We start from the raw sequence: 17,457 nt of genomic DNA, 5'->3' as shown, positions 1-17,457 counted from the left end.
GACGCTCTGGTGGCAATGACCAAACGCTGCCACCTAGAGTTTGGTCGACTCCAGAGAGGTCCAAAACCCCTCGAGTCACGACCAGACGCGTCCGATCACCACTGACCGGACGCAGCCAGAGTCCGATCGATCCTGACTTCGTCTTCTTCGCTTGACAGGACGCAGGATCACCTTCTGACCGGGTGCAGGGAGAATACTGTTCTAGCGTCCGATCACTCCTTTGCATCAACGGTTCACCTCCTATGAACTGATCGAACGCTGGACTTTAGAGTCCGGTGCATCATCCGGTCACTCTTTTTCAATAGATCTTCAAAGTTCCATCGTGTTGCCTTCCCAATCGAGTCTCAACTTCAATAAGACCCAAATAAACACCAATTAGGACTGATGTGAGTGACCTCTTTCAAACCCTCAAAATTTTCAATGTATTTTGCCTTAGGCTATAATTCTTTTTAAGAAAATAGGCAATAAAAGGGTGATTGAAGAGAAATGGCAAAACAACATTCATGCATATGCAATGCAATACTTGAAAGTAATTCTAGTTGCTTGTCAAGTTTGATCCAAGGTTAAGCTTCTTCACACGCTTTTCAGCGGTTATCTTAACCATGTTAGACAAGCCCTAAATGTATTACCAAAAGTTAAACATGTTGTATTTTACAATGCAATGCAAGGGACAACACAAGCTCATTTTCTAGTGAAGTTGCTAAAATCAAGCACATTGAGCTCATTCCTCAACCGATAAAATGTAGCCTCATCTAGCGGTTTAGTGAAGATATCTGCCAATTGATCCTCGGTCCTTACACCTTCTAGTGATATATCATTCTTAGCTACATGATCTCTAATAAAGTGATGGCGGATATCTATGTGCTTGGTGCGAGAGTGTTGAACCAGATTATTAGCAAGTTTCACCGCACTCTCATTGTCACACAAAAGAGGTACTTTTCTAGAACTACACCATAGTCAAGCAAAGTTTGCTTCATGTAAAGTATTTGTGCACAACAAGCACCCGTGGCAATGTATTCCGCTTCGGCGGTGGACAAAGCCACACTATTTTGTTTCTTGGAGGACCAAGACACAAGTGATCTACCAAGCAAATGGCACCCCCAGGATGTGTTTTTTCTATCAACTTTGCAACCGGCATAATCCGAATCAGAATAGCAAACTAATTCAAATATAGCTCCTTTGGGATACCAAAGGCCAATGCTTGGTGTGTGCTTAAGATATCTAAGGATTCTTTTAATGGCAATTAAATGAGCTTCCTTAGGATTAGCTTGAAATCTAGCACACATACACACACTAAACATGATGTCGGGCCTAGATGCGGTTAAATATAACAAGCTACCAATCATAGAGCGGTAGAGAGTTTGATCAACCGTTTTACCTCCCTCATCAAGGTTGAGATGTCCATTAGATGGCATAGGTGTCTTGATTGGCTTACATTCATCCATATTGAACCTCTTGAGAAGATCCTTGGTGTACTTTTCTTGAGAGATGAAAATTCCTTCTCTCATTTGCTTGACTTGAAAACCAAGAAAGAATGTAAGCTCTCCAATCATTGACATCTCGAACTCCTTCGACATCAATTCACCAAACTCTTTGCAAGAATCTTCATTTGATGATCCAAATATGATATCATCAACATATACTTGACAAATCAATATATATCCATCAAGCTTCTTGGTGAATAGTGTGGTGTCGACCTTCCCAATGGTGAAGCCCTTCTCAATGAGGAAATCCCAAAGACGCTCATACCAAGCTCTTGGGGCTTGCTTAATCCCATATAGCGCATTGGACAACCTATAAATATGATTAGGATATCTAGGGTCATCAAACCTAGGAGGTTGATCAACATAGACTAGTTCATTTATAAAGCCATTTAAAAATGCACTTTTCACATCCATTTCATATAGTTTCATTTCATGATGTGATGCATATGCAAGGAGGATATGAATGGCTTCTAGTCTTGCAACCGGTGCAAAGGTCTCTCCAAAATCCAATCCTTCAACTTGAGAGAACCCCTTTACAACTAGTGTTGCCTTGTTCCTCACAACAACGCCTTGATCATCTTGCTTGCTGCAGAACACCCACTTTGTTCTAATGACTCTTGCACCTTGTGGTCGCTCTTCAAGAGTCTAAACTTCATTGCGGGTGAAGTTGTTCAACTCTTCATGCATGGCGTTTATCCAATCCGGATCTTGAAGACCTTCTTCTACCTTAGTAGTCTCAAAACAAGAGATAAAAGAGTGATGTTCAATAAATGAAGCAAGTTTTTTAAGATCGAGTCATTACACCCTTTGATGGACTCCCTATGATGAGATCTTGTGGATGAGCTTGTAGTAGAGGAGAATTTCTTCTATCAACCACTTGAGGGGGAGGTTGTGGAGCATCAACATCTTGTGCTTATGTCACCATTTGCTCATGGGAGACATGAGTGTCTTTATTTTCTACTCTCCCATCTTTATCACCATCTTGTGGCACATTTGATGAAGAAGGTGGATTGATCACTTGTATATCATCTTCATCATCTTGTGGCTTGATGTCTCCAACCGGAATGTTCTTCATAGCCTTCCTCAATGGTTCATCACCTACATCATCAAGATTCTCATGTGCTCCTTGGGAGCTATTAGATTCATCAAATTCCACATCATATGTTTCTTCAACCAAGCCGGTGGCATGATTAAATACTCGATATGCTTTGGACTTTGATGAGTAACCAATAAGAAAACCAATATCACAACATCTTTGAAACTTCCCTAGGTGTTGCCACTTCTTGTAGATGTAGCATTTGCAACCAAACACCCTAAAGAAGGAGACGTCCGGCTTCTTCCCATTGAGCAACAGATAAGGTGTCTTGCCAAGAAACTTTTGAAGAAATAGGCGGTTGGATGCATAGCATGCGGTGTTGATAGCTTCCACCCATAGAGCTTCGGGTGTGTTGTACTCATCAAGCATTATTCTTGCTAGTATGATTAATGTCCGGTTCTTTCTCTCAACTACACCATTTTGTTGAGGAGTATATGTTGCGGAGACCTCATGCTTGATCCCAACTTCATCACAATAGGCTTCAATGTTTGTGTTGTCAAATTCTTTCCTATTGTCGCTTCTAATCTTCTTAAGCTTCACTTCAAACTTATTTTGTGCTCTCTTGGCAAACTTCTTGAAGCATGATGCCACTTTGGATTTGTCATGAAGAAAGAACACCCATGTGTATCTAGAGTAGTCATCAACAATCACAAGACAATAAAGATTTCCTCCCAAACTCTTGTATGTTGTTGGTCCAAATAAATCCATGTGAAGGAGCTCTAGCACTCTTGTTGTTGACATGAAAGCTTTTGTAGGCTGAGTGTTTGCAACTTGTTTGCCGGCTTGACATGCACTACAAAGCTTGTCCATCTCAAACTTCACATCCTTCAACCCTCTCACCAAATCATTCTTCATTAGCTTCTTGAGTAAGCTCATCCCAATATGAGCAAGTCTTCTATGCCATAGCCACCCAAGTGTTGTTTTGGTGAATAGGCATGTCTTCAAGTTAGCATCTTCGGAGGTGAAGTCTACTAGATATAGGTTGTTGTATCTAAATCCCTTGAATATCACTTGATCATCATCTTTCTTGGATACAACCACTTCCTTCTCGGTAAATAGGCATTGAAAGCCAAGATCACACAATTGTCCAACGGATAGCAAGTTGAAACTCAATGAAGCAACATATAGCACATTTGAGATTGAATGATCATTTGATATTGCCACTTTGCCCAATCCTTTAACTTTGCCCTTTGAATTATCTCCAAATGTGATTCTTTCTTATCCATCTACTTCTTCATCTAGTAAGGTGAACATACGAGGATCACCGGACATATGTTGTGTGCAACCACTATCAATTACCAAATGACTTCCACTAGTCTTGTAGTTCACCAACACAGAAGAGATCAAGCTTTAGGAACCCAAACTTGTTGAGGGCCCTTGACTTTCTCAACAAGTATATTTTCTACCCAAATTTTCTTAGGCCTATTCTTGTTGGGAGGTCCTAAGAACAAAACTTTCATCTTTCCACTAGAGTCCTTTCTAAGAATGTAATGAGCATTGAAAGCAAAGGGTCTAGCATGCTTGGGCAAGGATTGTGGTGGTGGAGTTTGACACTCATGGGCAAAGTGGCCTTCTTGTCCACACTTAAAACACCTCTTTGGCTTTGGCTTTGACTTGTGTTGTTGTTGTTGAGCTTGAGCCTTCTTCTCTTGGTTTGCCAAATACCTAATGCCACTTCTATCCATCTTCATGACGGTGTTCATTAGTAGCTCACTTTGAAGATGCTTGCCTCTTGTGAACTTGCTCAAACCAATCTTGAGATGTTCTTTCTCCAACTTGAGCTTCTTGTTCTCTTCTTTTAGCTCATCATGATTTTTCTCTTGCTTGAGTCTCTTGTTCTCCTCTTTGAGTTTCTCATTCTCTTCCTTGAGGTCTACATCATAATCATGGTCAAGGTTCTCTAACACAATGGTGTTGGTGGTTGATAGCTTCTCAAGATCTTTCTTTAGCTTCTCATTCTCATTCTTGATCTTGATATACTCATCATAGTCATTGGACTCAACCACTTGCTTGCCTTTGCCACTAGATCCTTGCTCAATGCTCTCAACAATTAAATCATCACATGATATAGCTATATCAATCTTAACAACATCGTTAGTAGCATCATGTGGCTCATTGAATAAAAATTCTTGAGCAATAATAAGATTATCATGATTGATCTTGAGAGTTGTATATTCTTCTTTTAGCATATTGTGGCTAGTGATGATCTCATTATGTATCCTCTCAAGTTTATCATGTTTTTCTTTAAGCTCTTTCTTAGAAGATTTGAGCTCCTTGAGTTTGGATGACATAGCATCATTTGCTTCTCTAAGCTCAACACTAGCCTTTTTGGCTATATCACATTTAGCTAAAAGAGAATCATTCTTAGCTTCTAACTTGTCATTCTTAGCTCTAGTCTTTCTAATGATCTTAGTATATTGATTTAGCAATTTAACAAGATCAACATATGAAGGTGATTCATATTCATCATCACTATCACTATCATAATTGTTAGCATGATCATCATCACAACTATCATCATCGTTTGGTACCTTCCGTTCACCCTTGGCCATAAGGAATAGGTGTGTAGAGGATGATAGCGGTGGTGTCGATGAAGATGATGAAGAGTCAATCACAATTGCGGCCACCTTCTCATTATCACTATCATCATCAGATGAGCAACTTGATGAATCAATGTCCGTGAGCCAATCACTGACGATGTATGCCTTCCCATTTTTCTTCTTCTTGTGGAAGTCCTTCTTGCCATCTTTCTTCTTGTATGGCTTGTTTTTCTTCTTTTCATCTTCATCTTCATCACTTGAGTCATCTTTCTTGTCCTTGTTCTTCTTCTTGTACTTGTCTTTCTTGGGCTTGGTGCATTGATGTGCTAGATGACCAAGTTCTCCATAATTGTAGCAATACATCTCGGAGATTGGCTTCCTTCTAGTGCTAGTGAAGAACTTCTTTTTCTTGCCATCGAACTTGATGCCACTCTTATTGAGCTTCTTTAGTATCTTGGTGGTTCTTCTCACCATGAGAGCAAGACTTGCATCATCAACTTCATCATCACTTGAGCTCTCATACTCAATTCTTGATTTGCCCTTCTCTTGGCTAGCCTTGAATGCTAAGTCTTTGTCTTTCTTCTTGGTAGAGGATGAGTCATCTTGTCGTGTGATGTGCATATACATCTCATGAGCATTGATCTTTCCCATGATTTGAGTCGGTGTAGCGGTGGAAAGATCACCTTGATGTAAAGACAAGAATTGAATTGCTCAAAGTAAATGCTTAAAGTAAAGAGAGAAGGAGGAACACAGCGATGTTTTGCCAAGGTATTGGAGAGTCGCCACTCCCCACTAGTCCTCGTTGGAGCACCTACGCAAGGGTGTAGCTCCCCCTTGATCCGCGTAAGGATCAAGTGCTCTCTACGGGTTGAATCTTTGACACTTCATCGTGGTGAATCACCCACAACCGCTCACAACTTGAGTTGGGTCATCCATAAGCTTCGCCGAATTATCACCAAGCTTCCAATCACCACCAAGCCGTCTAGGTGATGGCGATCACCAAGAGTAACAAGCACGAACTCTCACTTGACCACGACAAGCCTAATGAGAAGGGTGGATGCACACTTTGCTACCCTTGCTTTCACTAATGAGGCCTATCTCTTGGATTCTCAAATCTCAATCACCTCACTAGAACCTTGCTCTTCTTGGCACTCTCAAGGATGTTTCTCAGCTGTTAGAATGAGCAAAAGTGATCCCTCAAGTGAATAGAGGAAGTATTTATACACCCTCATTCAAAATAAACCATTATGTGCATCTGCGGGGTGACGAATGCTCCGGTTAGTTCTCCCCACAACCGAGCTGTTAAGTAGTGACCGGACGTTGTGTCACAAAAACTGCCCTCTGGGACCTTTATTGATGTTGACCGAACGCTGGAACCCAACGTCCGGTCACTTTGCTGCTCAGCGTCCGGTTAGTAGCCGGAACCTGACCAGCGTCCGATCAGCACTGATCGGACGCGTCCGATCAGGATTCTCCCTCTCTAGAACCTTACTAGAGTTGACCGGACACGGGCACCCAGCGTCCGGTCATATTTCGCTCAGCGTCCGGTCGCATCCAGACGACTTCACCAAGATCAAATGAACTGACCGAACTGCGCCAGCGTCCGGTCAACATTTGACCCTCCATTCACTTTCAACTCGCAATCATATGTGAATGAAGTTAGCTCCAATTGATCTAAGGGCTATTTAGGAGCTACCTAGTGCTAGTTTAGACAAATGTGCACCACACCTAACCCACTAGACTCACCTAGGTCAAGCTACCCATCCATACCCCCTTAATAGTATGGCCAAAGGAAAAACAAAGTCCTTAACTACTCTAAGTGTCTCTTCAACACCAAACGACACTTAGAACTAGTCCATCCTTAACATTGTCGTCCATCCTTTGAAATCCGAAATGATTTTCATCGTAGGGGCATGACCACCATGATTGCCCAATTAATTGCTATTACCATGACCTAACTTAATTGCCTCTGCAAAACACACGTTAGTCACAGTAATCTTGTATTGTCATTAATCACTGAAACCCAACTAGGGGCCTAGATGCTTTCACAGTATAAAATCGCCGTCTCTTGTGTTACCGTCGAGTTCTTGAGTTTGTCGAAGCCCACCAAACATCGTCTCGGGTACTCCCGTGATGAGTTGTCGGTCATCAAACACCAACAGTAGCCTACGGAGGCGCGTGCTTCACCCAACGAAGTAGTGGATGAGTAAGATAGCCCGCAGAGGCACGTGCCTCACCCGGCGACGTGGTCCATATCTGGTTACCTGCAAAGTCAATATACCAAATTTTGTAGTTATTGATATTCAGGATATCAAGTCAGGAGTGGATTCCAGCGTTATGAAATGCGAGTGAAATAATAAGTTGGGAGCATGTCCCAGCATTATAAAATGCATATAAAAAATTCACGTCTTCTCATGTTAGGCCGTGTAATTTTACCGGGTAGGTAGCCAGTTACGTTTAAGCACATGTCCTGAGAGCTAGGTTTCACGGATTAAGGCGTGGGCTACCCGGTAAATTAACAACCGTTAAAAGAAAACTAGAGTAGTCGAGAATAAAATTATAGTAGAGCCACGGAGGCACATGGATAATATTCACATATATATGATGATTAAATAATATTTAAAAAAAATATTAAAACGTGACTTAGCTTGATCAACGGAAGAATCGACATGCCGTGGAGTGGTAAGCCTCGGGCGTTAGCTTGACCTTCGTGGCCGAGTAGTTGGTGGCCGAGTACTCGGAGCCTGTCCCAACTTGTGCGTCGGGTCCGAGTAGTCGGAAATTGCGGCGAGTAGTCGGACACCCGGCCGAGTACTTTCTAATTTCCATGACTTGCTTGTATGATGTACAGACTCCTTGCTAGCCGGCCCAATCAATAATGTAGTCGTCTTGCATGTTCACGTACGCCACCTTCACTTGATGCGTGTAGTCATAAAAACCAATGACCGTGTCTAATCCAAGCTGTACAGCAGCGCCATTGTGTTGGATGAGGTCTGGTTTAGTTGCCAAAAATTTTCACCCAAAACTATCACATCGAATCTTGCGGCACATGCATGGAGTATTAAATATAGACGAAAAAAAACTAATTGCACAGTTTGGTTGAAAATCGCGAGACGAATGTTTTAAGACTAATTAGTCCATGATTAGCCATAAGTGCTACAGTAACTAACATGCGCTAATGATGGATTAATTAGGCTTAATAAATTCGTCTCGCAGTTTCCAAGCAAGCTATGTAATTAGTTTTTTTTATTAGTATCCGAAAACCCCTTCCGATATCCCCGAAACATCCGATGTGACGTCCAAAAATTTTCATTTCGCGAACTAAACACACCCTGATTCGAAGCCAAGACGGATGAGGTTAGCACATCAGAGTTGGACTTGTCGGTGATGATCTCAGAGCTCCGCCTTGATCACGTGCAGCAGTTTCCTTCTCTGCCTGGATGCAGCGATGGCACTGTGACCGACTCGGCGTATCTCCACAACACGTAGCCTTTTGTAGTCTTGAGCGCCGGCTCTGACTCGGTGACTCGCCGAGACGGAAAACAGAACTTTCGATCCGATCCAGACTTGACTCTGCTTTGGACTTGGACGTAGATGAGTGTTATCCCCGATTTGTCGACATGAGTCACGTCGAACAGAGAGATTGATCTTGAATAGAAATAGGTCCGTCAAGCTCTTGATCGTAATTGCGCCGAAAGCCCCTACCTGACGTGTCAACTGTCGGTGTTTGATGACTGACAACTCGTCATGGGATTATCCGGAACGATGGTTGGTGGGCTTCGGCGTATGCAGAACTCGATGGTAAACACAGAGACAATGATTTATACTGGTTCGATCCGCCGAAATAGCGTCCCTACGTCCAGTCTAGGTGAAAAGTATTGCACCATGCGCTTGAGGTTCAGACTGTTGAGTCTGTTGTCATGGGTTGTGGGTGCCGATCTAGAGAATCCTGCCCTCCTTTATATAGCTTAGGAGGCAAGTCTCCTAGTTGGTTATAAGATAAGAGTCCTAGTAGGATTATAAGGTGATAATGCTACTAGAATTACATATGGAGAGTCCTAGTCAGACTAGGTCTTCGTCTTTCCTTACGGGGTACCCGGAGACTATGTCCCACGTATATTTTGTACTAAAAAAGTCAAACTTATATAAACTTTGATAAAAAAAACAAATTATATATAAGCTAAGGACATAAAACTTATATCAATAGAAATGTATTAAAAGTGCCTATGTCATGATGTTGATTTGTTGACAAATGATAATATAATTATAAAAGAGTTAACGGTAAAAATCAATTATATTTACCCTCTCTGCAATTATTCGATTTCATTTCACCCTAGCTAATTTTTATGCGCTAATTGTTAACCGGATGGACCAGTCGGCTGACCATATGTTTGACCGGTTACGTAGCACACCTCCTTGTCTCTCTCCAACATGGGGAAGATGTGTCTCAGCCTCTCAGGTCGTTGTCACTCAAGTTGTCTACTTCTGCTCTGTCTTTTGCCTAGTCTTGCGATGTAAGCTGATAGTACTACTACCTAATACTGCTGCCGAGTAGTATAAAGATTTTGTGAACGCACCCAACATGTTTGAACCAAAGTGATCCCGCACTCGCATCGCACCCCGCTTGACATGGAAATGCAGTCACACTACCGGAGCAAGCTTGGAGCCATCGAGTTACAGGAACGGGAGGAGGACCGGCTGAACAGGCTCCCCGACCTATTAACAAATGGATATTGAAGTATACAGTGAGCATGCTAGAGCTATTTAGATAGGACAATATTAAATTTGGTTATGAGAATGGAATTTGATTTTTTTTTTGTTGGAGAGGAAAGAATACTGATTGCATATGACATGGACCGCTGAAAAGTTTATGTCATCCCTTCTTGTGTCATCCACTATCGTAGACCTTACTACCTTTCTTATGTTTACTTGTTCTCAGAGTCATTAGCAGAGCAGTAAAACTGTATTCGTCGTATCTTTTTGTTTGGACATGTCTTTGTGTTGGTGTTGGCACAATTATTGTCTAAAAGTAAGGTTCTGACTAGCACAACTTGAGTAAGAGGAGAAAATTGGATCATACTTCTTGCCTCTATTGCTGTGAAAAGGAAATAATTAACCATCTATTCTTTGAATGTCTTGTGTTGCCTCTCAGCTTCGGTCAGTTTTGTCTAGTATTGTATATGTTTACGTAGGGAATTCTTTTGATTCTGTATATAGGCCAATTTTGGCTTAGTAACAAAAGGAGAGGTGTGTTGAATATTATTACTTCTGTTGCTTTGTGCATGTTGTGGAGTACATGTCCTTTTCAACAAATTTGCTGCTATGGCTTAGAATTGAATAATACTGTGTCAAGAGTCCAAAAGGTAGTCTCTCCTAAGGATTATTTTAGAGATCAAGAGGTGTTCAATAGTGCATTGGCTACTAATATGAAGGATGCATAACTATATTCACTTTGTCTTGCAGTCACTAGTGGCACGTAGCAGGAGCACAACTAGCTTGTTTTCTTTATGTAAGTCTATAGAGAGCAGTGCCTTATTATGTAATCGAGAGCAGAAAATGTTAGTGCATCAGCTCACATGCTTGATATGTTAGATTGGATTGTTAATGTAAAAAGTACACTTGTTTCTGGACATGATGTATGGATTTAATGATTATATCTATATGGTGTGTTTAGTACGCTATTAACATCCATTTGAATTAATAAATATATTGTCAAAAAATGATTCAATTCCATTCCATCATCAACGGGTATGCATTGAACCACCACTGATCGTTTGGTCATCACCGTCGCAACATACCACTCGCAGATGGTGATAAAACACTCATCACCATCGGACTATACTACTAATCGATGATGAAGCAATCGTCAACACCGCCAGTGTAATGTATGATGCGGCGGGGATCAAAAGATCACCACCACCAAATTGTTAGTAAACCAACACTGACTATAGGATCATCAACGACGGATCGTACTACGAAGCAGCGGTGATCATGACATGTACACAGATGCATCATACTTCAAAGTAATGGTGATCATGACATGTTCACAGACGGCTTATACTTCAAAGCGGCGGTGACCATGGTCTGTACAGAGGTGGCTCATGCTTCAAGGAGACGGTGATCATGACTTGTAAACATGTGAATCATACTCCAAAGTGGCGGTGTTAACGTCCTATCACAAACCTTTCCATTTGATACCATTTACGGTCCCAGAGTTTTGTTTGAAGCACTCAAATTATGAAATTTATTTTTTTCGAATTGTACAAACAACCTCTAATGGAAAAACAACCAAAACCAAAGTTGTTATAGTCTCAAACTTGTATCTGAAGTTCTAATATTTTAAAAAACCAAAATTTTCAAACGACCTCGAATGGAAAATCAATCAAAATCAAAGTTGTAGATCTCGACGAGACCAACAACTTTGTAGTTGATGAGTTTTTCATTTAAAATTATTTGAGGTCCCAAAAGTCTGACTGAAGTTTAGATATTTTAAAATTCAAATTTGTGAAACGATTTTGGATGGTGAAACAACGGCATCATACTCTCACTTGACCACAACAAGCCTAATGAGAAGGGTGGATGCACACTTGCTACTCTCCTTGCACTAATGAGGCCTTAATCTTGGATTCACAAATCTCAATCACCTCACTAGGCTCTTGCTCTCCTTTGCACTCTCAAGGGTGTTTGTCAGCTGAACAAATGGGCAAGAGACCTCCTTTGAACAAGTGGAGTAAGTATTTATACCCCCTCATTCAAAACATAATGTTTGGAGGCTAAGTCATCACTCTGCGGGGTGACCGGACGCTCTGGTCAGGGTGACCAGACGCTCCGGTCAGTTATCCCTGCCACTATGTCAAAAAGGGCCGTTAAGATTTGACTGGACTCTGACCTACGTCCGGCCAGCACTGACCGGATGCGTCTGGTCACGAAAAACGCTCTCTAGAACCTAACTGATGTTGATCGGATGCTGGCACCTAGAGTCCGGTCACTTCGCTGTTCAGCGTCCGGTCAGTTACTAGATCCTGACCAGCGTCCGGTCAGCACTGACCGGACGTGTCCGATCAGGAATCTCCCTCCCTGGAACCTCTCTGGAGTTGACCGGACGCAGGCACCCAGCGTCCGGTCACTTTTCACTCAGCATCCGGTCACAACCAAACGGCTCCAGTTGATCAAATGAACTGACCGGACACACCCTTTAGCGTCCGGTCACAACCAGACCAGCGTCCGGTCAGTTATTTGACCCTCCATTCACTTCCAACTTGAAATCATATGTGAATGAAGTTTGCTCCAATTGATCTTAGGGCTACTCAGGAGCTATCTAGTGCTAGATTTGACAAGTCTGCACCACACCTAACTCACTAGACTCACCTAGGTCAAGCTACTAGTCCATACCCCCCTTAATAGTATGGCCAAAGGAAAAACAAAGTCCTAAACTACTCTAAGTGTCTCTTCAACACCAAACGACACTTAGAACTAGTCCATCCTTAACCTTGTTGTCCATCCTTTAAAAACTGAAATGATTTCCATCATAGGGGCATGACAACCATGATTGCCCAATCAATTGCCATTACCATGACCTAACTTAAATTGCCTCTACAAAACACATGTTAGTCATAGTAATCTCGTATTGTCATTAATCACTGAAACCCAACTAGGGGCCTAGATGCTTTCAGTCCAGCCGAGCATGAGCTTTCCCAAATAAGGCTTGCTAGAAGGATGTAAGGAGCTCAAGTTCAAAATAAAAAAATTTCCTATGGTAGACCAAGTGTGCCCACTTAGAGTCCGACCACAAGAAAGGGAGATAATCTTCTTCAACTTTAGGAGGTGCGGAGTCTTCTAGATTATAGCAAACACACTCACCGCAAGGTGAAGTGTGCCCACTTAGTCCCTGAGCCTGACAGTAGGTGACGTAGTCATGTGGTGCCAGGGTCTAAAGTAGAAGAAAAGCAGAAGACTAGCCAAACAGGTAGCCAGTCCCCAGGCGGGAACCTAAATGAGAAAAACACATTCACCGCAAGGTGAAATGTGCCCACTTAGCCCCCGAGCCTGACAGTAGGTGACGTGGTCATGTGGTGCCAGGGTCAGAAACAACAGTAAACAGAAGAAAGTCCCTAGTGTGGTGAGGAACCAAGTCGTAGTGATTAACGCAGTCCCTGAGCCACTAGTAGAGACCTTGGAGAAATCAAATCGTGGAGAAAAAACTAGAGTAATGGATGTACAGTAGGAGTTACTGAGCCTTAATGGATTGCGGAGAAGTCGGCGAATATTCGGTGAGCAGTAACAAATTACAGTGAAAAATGGGTGATATGGGCTACAGTTGCGCGGAAGCCCAGGTAACGGCCCATCATACCACTTCAGAGAATTCAGAGAGGCACAAATCGTGGAGCGGTTTCCCAAAACCCTTGAATGCGAAAAGTGGGGGGAGTGCTTTATAACTGCGCCGTCGCACTCTGCGCTCCCACCTTTGCCACTTCACCACTTCATCTTCCTCCTCAGCCCTCGCGCTTCCCAATTCATATTCACACACGCTTCCACCGCCAATCCCAAACCAGATCTGAGAGATGGCGCCAAAGAGGGGAGTTGGTAACCCGAAGAAGGCGGCCGCCAGAGCCAGCCGTGACAATGAGTGGGTGTCGTTGCTCATGGGGAGGCGGAGATCAACGGGATGGTGGAGGCGGGTGTTCTTCCTGACCATGTCACCGCCGGATGGTGGCCGGCCAATGGTGAGCCCTACCCGATGCCGCATACCGATGAAGCCGTAGTATTTGAAGATTATTTCTGGCGTGGGTTAGGATTTCCTATTCTTTCTTTCTTGCGGGATCTATTGGAGTTCTAGGGAGTGAGTCTGTGCAATCTCCATCTAAACACCATCTTGCACATCTCTATTTTTATCCATTTCTATGAGGCGTATCTCAGAATTCTTCTCCACTTCAACCTCTTCTGACACTTGTTCTGGCTGAAGAAGAAGGGTGGCGGTGGTTCCAGAGTGGTCGGCGGTGTGTATCTGCAACTCTGCGATGGGATGGCGAGCAAGTACATCACTGTACCACTAAACACCTTGCTGAAGGGGTGGAACGCTAGGTGGTTCTACATGAAGCAGAGCCATCCTGCCATCCGCTGCGACGTCGACCACATTCCAGAGAACCAGAAGAGCTGGTCGGAGAAGCCAAGCAGTGCTGATATGGATGAGGTGAGGGAGCTCCTTAGCCTGATAAAGGGTGTAAAGATGAATGGCGGACTGTGGCACCGAGCTTCATAGTGTGCTACGTCTAGCCCTGCAAGGAGAGGGCCCACATGGGTTTTGACTTCAAGGGGGACACTGACGGCACCCAGGAGAGGACGGAGAGGCTGTTGAGGGATGCTGTAATACGCCAAGCAGCCAAACTATTCACTCCAAATGCCTCGTTCAGCATGACAGGGTAGACGAGAGCCTTCAACTGCACGAACCCACCTCCTTAGGTAAAAGTCTCAACTATTTGTTCCTGATGCTTTTTATCGTGTACCGTTGCCGAGCAGTGAGCTGATTCACTTGTGGAAAGATCCATTCAACAGAACGAGCGGCGTACTTCTCAGGCATGTCGAGGAGTGATTGGCCAAAGGAAATGGACGCCCGGCCAACCACTCAGCCAGAGGAAGGTGCAGTCAGCGCCTTGTCAGAGTCTGGAGGCGTAGGCGCTGGTTGGACGAAGAGTCCCCCCGGTGTTGGAGAAAGCCTAGGGGAAAAGGGCAGCGACAGATGAGCTAGCCCACAAGAAGAGGAAGACGGTGGGTGTAGCGCCCCACAAACTAGGCGACATCTCGCTTGGCGGCGGTCAGACCACTCAGACGTAGAGTGCGGCGATGTTCAAGTGGTCGGACGACGATGGGGCTCTAGTAGCTCCTCCTCCAAGCATTGAGGCACCTCCACGTAACACGTGAGCGGAGGTGTAGGCGAAAGGAGGGGAGGGAGTCCCTGAGCAACAGGCGAAAAGAGTCCCCGAGCGATAGGCGGAGGAGAGGCCGACGGCGGGGGCCGCAAGACCTTCAGCCCAGGGCATGCGGGTTGACCCTAGAGCCATGCCTGGGGGCTCAGGGAGGCAGCACTGGTTTAGAACCATGTATCGAGAGGCTGACGTGTAACTATCCTTGCCTTGGATTCATTTTGCTATCGGATCCATATAGCTGCGGCAATTAACGAGCTAATCTGATGCAGAGCGAGGTGTACGGAGGATCTGAATTTGTTTGTCTAGACTGGCGAGCAGCCAGGGGCTAGTACTGGCATGGAGGCAATGCCAGCATACCCCGTCCTAGAGTCCTCGGGCGCTCGGTGGCCTACATAAGAGTCGACCGCGGCTACTGATGGAGTTGGCGACGGAGAACGGTTGACGACGACGGTGGCCAATGTGAGGGAGACGCCAGGAGCGATGGTGGGAGCCATCAAATCTTCAGAGACAGGAGCTGGAGCTACCAATGTCACATCAGAGTCTAGGGTGGGGAGGCCGGTGGTGCCAGAAAAGCAGGCAGTACTCCCAAAGACATCGGAGGGTGTGGTCGGACGCACTGTGCGGCCACCGAGTCCCCATGTGGCACCCCCAGCTGCGGAGGAAGAGGACGAGGTGGAGGAGATTGAGTGTGAGGAATCATGACCTCAAGCCGTCCAGATCCTTCGTAAGCGGGGGGATAAAGTGGTGGTCGTGGAAGAGGAGGACACCACCAGGGAGGTCAGGAGGCTAGAGGCCACCCTTTCCATAGCCATGAAGCAGATCAAGGTTAGTATTGTGTCGGCAATGTCCGTCTTTGATGTTAGAGATTGGAGTTCTTCAAAATCTTGATGCTTTTGCAGGGCATAGCACGAACTGTCATAAACCGGTAGCAGCTGATCAAGAGGATGGAGCCCCTTGCCATGGAGAACGTGAAGCTAAAGGAGGCGGTGAAGCTGATGGAGAAGAATGTTCAGAGGGCCCAGCGCGAGCGGGATCTTGCTAAGTCCAACGCCAAGGACCTAGAGTACTAGAAGAGCATCCTATCTGAGTAGCTGGCCACCATCTCCGAGCAGCTAGCGAGTCTTTCTGAGCAGCTGGAGCAGAAATCCAAGCAGCTAAGAAACATCTCCGAGCAGAGAAAGGGTATGGCGGATCGGTGAATTTGCTTTGCATTGCTGAATAGTCTTATTGTTGCTGACTACCGTTATGCTTGTGGAGCAAGACGCGGAGCTCGGTTAGTTGTGTCAAGTCATCGGTCAACTCCAAGAGGAGGAGAAGAAGGCATCTAGGCAAGCGAAGAAGCCAGCCGAGGAGATAAAAGGTGAGTAGTTCATGGTTAGAGTTGTTACTAAAGTAACTTCTTCGCTTGACGGATCTTCTTGGTGCTTGCAGAATATCGTCAGAGGACCAAGGCGCAGTTCAACATACTAGAGCTAGAGGCTAGAACCCAGAGGGGGAAACTTGAGGCCGTGGTTGTCGGGGTCAAGCCTGTGCTCAACTGCGTTGACATGGAGGTAGCTCCTCGGCCCAACGACAGGCCGCCATGTCCAGACACCATCATCGACAGATGTAAGGTGGCGTGGGAGAACTTCAAGAGTTTCAACTGAGATGCAACTATCTCCGTTGTGACACATGCCCTAGCGGTGGACCGGTCCCACTACCCTACCATCAATCTTCAAGTGATAGGGGTCGGATTCACTAGAGGGATGGGTGCAATGAAGCAGTAGCTGGAAGATGAGGTGGAGCACACGGCGAAGAAGCCGGTTGGTGACGTCGATCTATTCGACGAAGTGAACGAAGAGGGCCAAATGCAATGACCTGCTTAGAGAGTAACCTGTATGTAACCGCTAGAGAGGAGAGTTAAATGCGCGAGGGCGTAGACAAACATTTATGTATGTGTATAAATGTTGTAAAGTGACATGTGCATGTTTATGCAGTTTGCCAATATTTCAGTGAAAAAATCATTGTAGTGTTAACCCTAACATGATTATACATGGTATAAGTAGCATTCGAACAGTTAGTTCATTACAGAGCTCTTGGCCTTGGCTAGCCCGTATTCCATAACGTCGAGCGCGGAGCCCGTGCACATGTAGGAGGAACAGACATGACCAAGGAACCGTAGCCGACCACCCATAACACAAAGTGCGGAGCCCATAGCACATGTAGGGAGAGATCGGAGACTAGGTCTTCTTCAAAAAACACAGAGCAGAACGTGTGCTGCTTAGCGGTTGGTGAAATATCTTAGAGATATTTTAGTATGGAGAACCATGGCAGAGCGTTTATGGAGATCACGTATTGGAGTTTGTTAAGGAGTAGCTTAGAGCTGGCGACCGCAAATGAAGATTAAATCATAGTGGAGAAATAATGGAGACAAA

This window comes from Miscanthus floridulus, chromosome 6 (genome assembly GCF_019320115.1).
Source record: "Miscanthus floridulus cultivar M001 chromosome 6, ASM1932011v1, whole genome shotgun sequence".
Lineage (NCBI taxonomy): Eukaryota > Viridiplantae > Streptophyta > Magnoliopsida > Poales > Poaceae > Miscanthus > Miscanthus floridulus.
Note: the sequence above shows the minus strand (reverse complement) of the source record.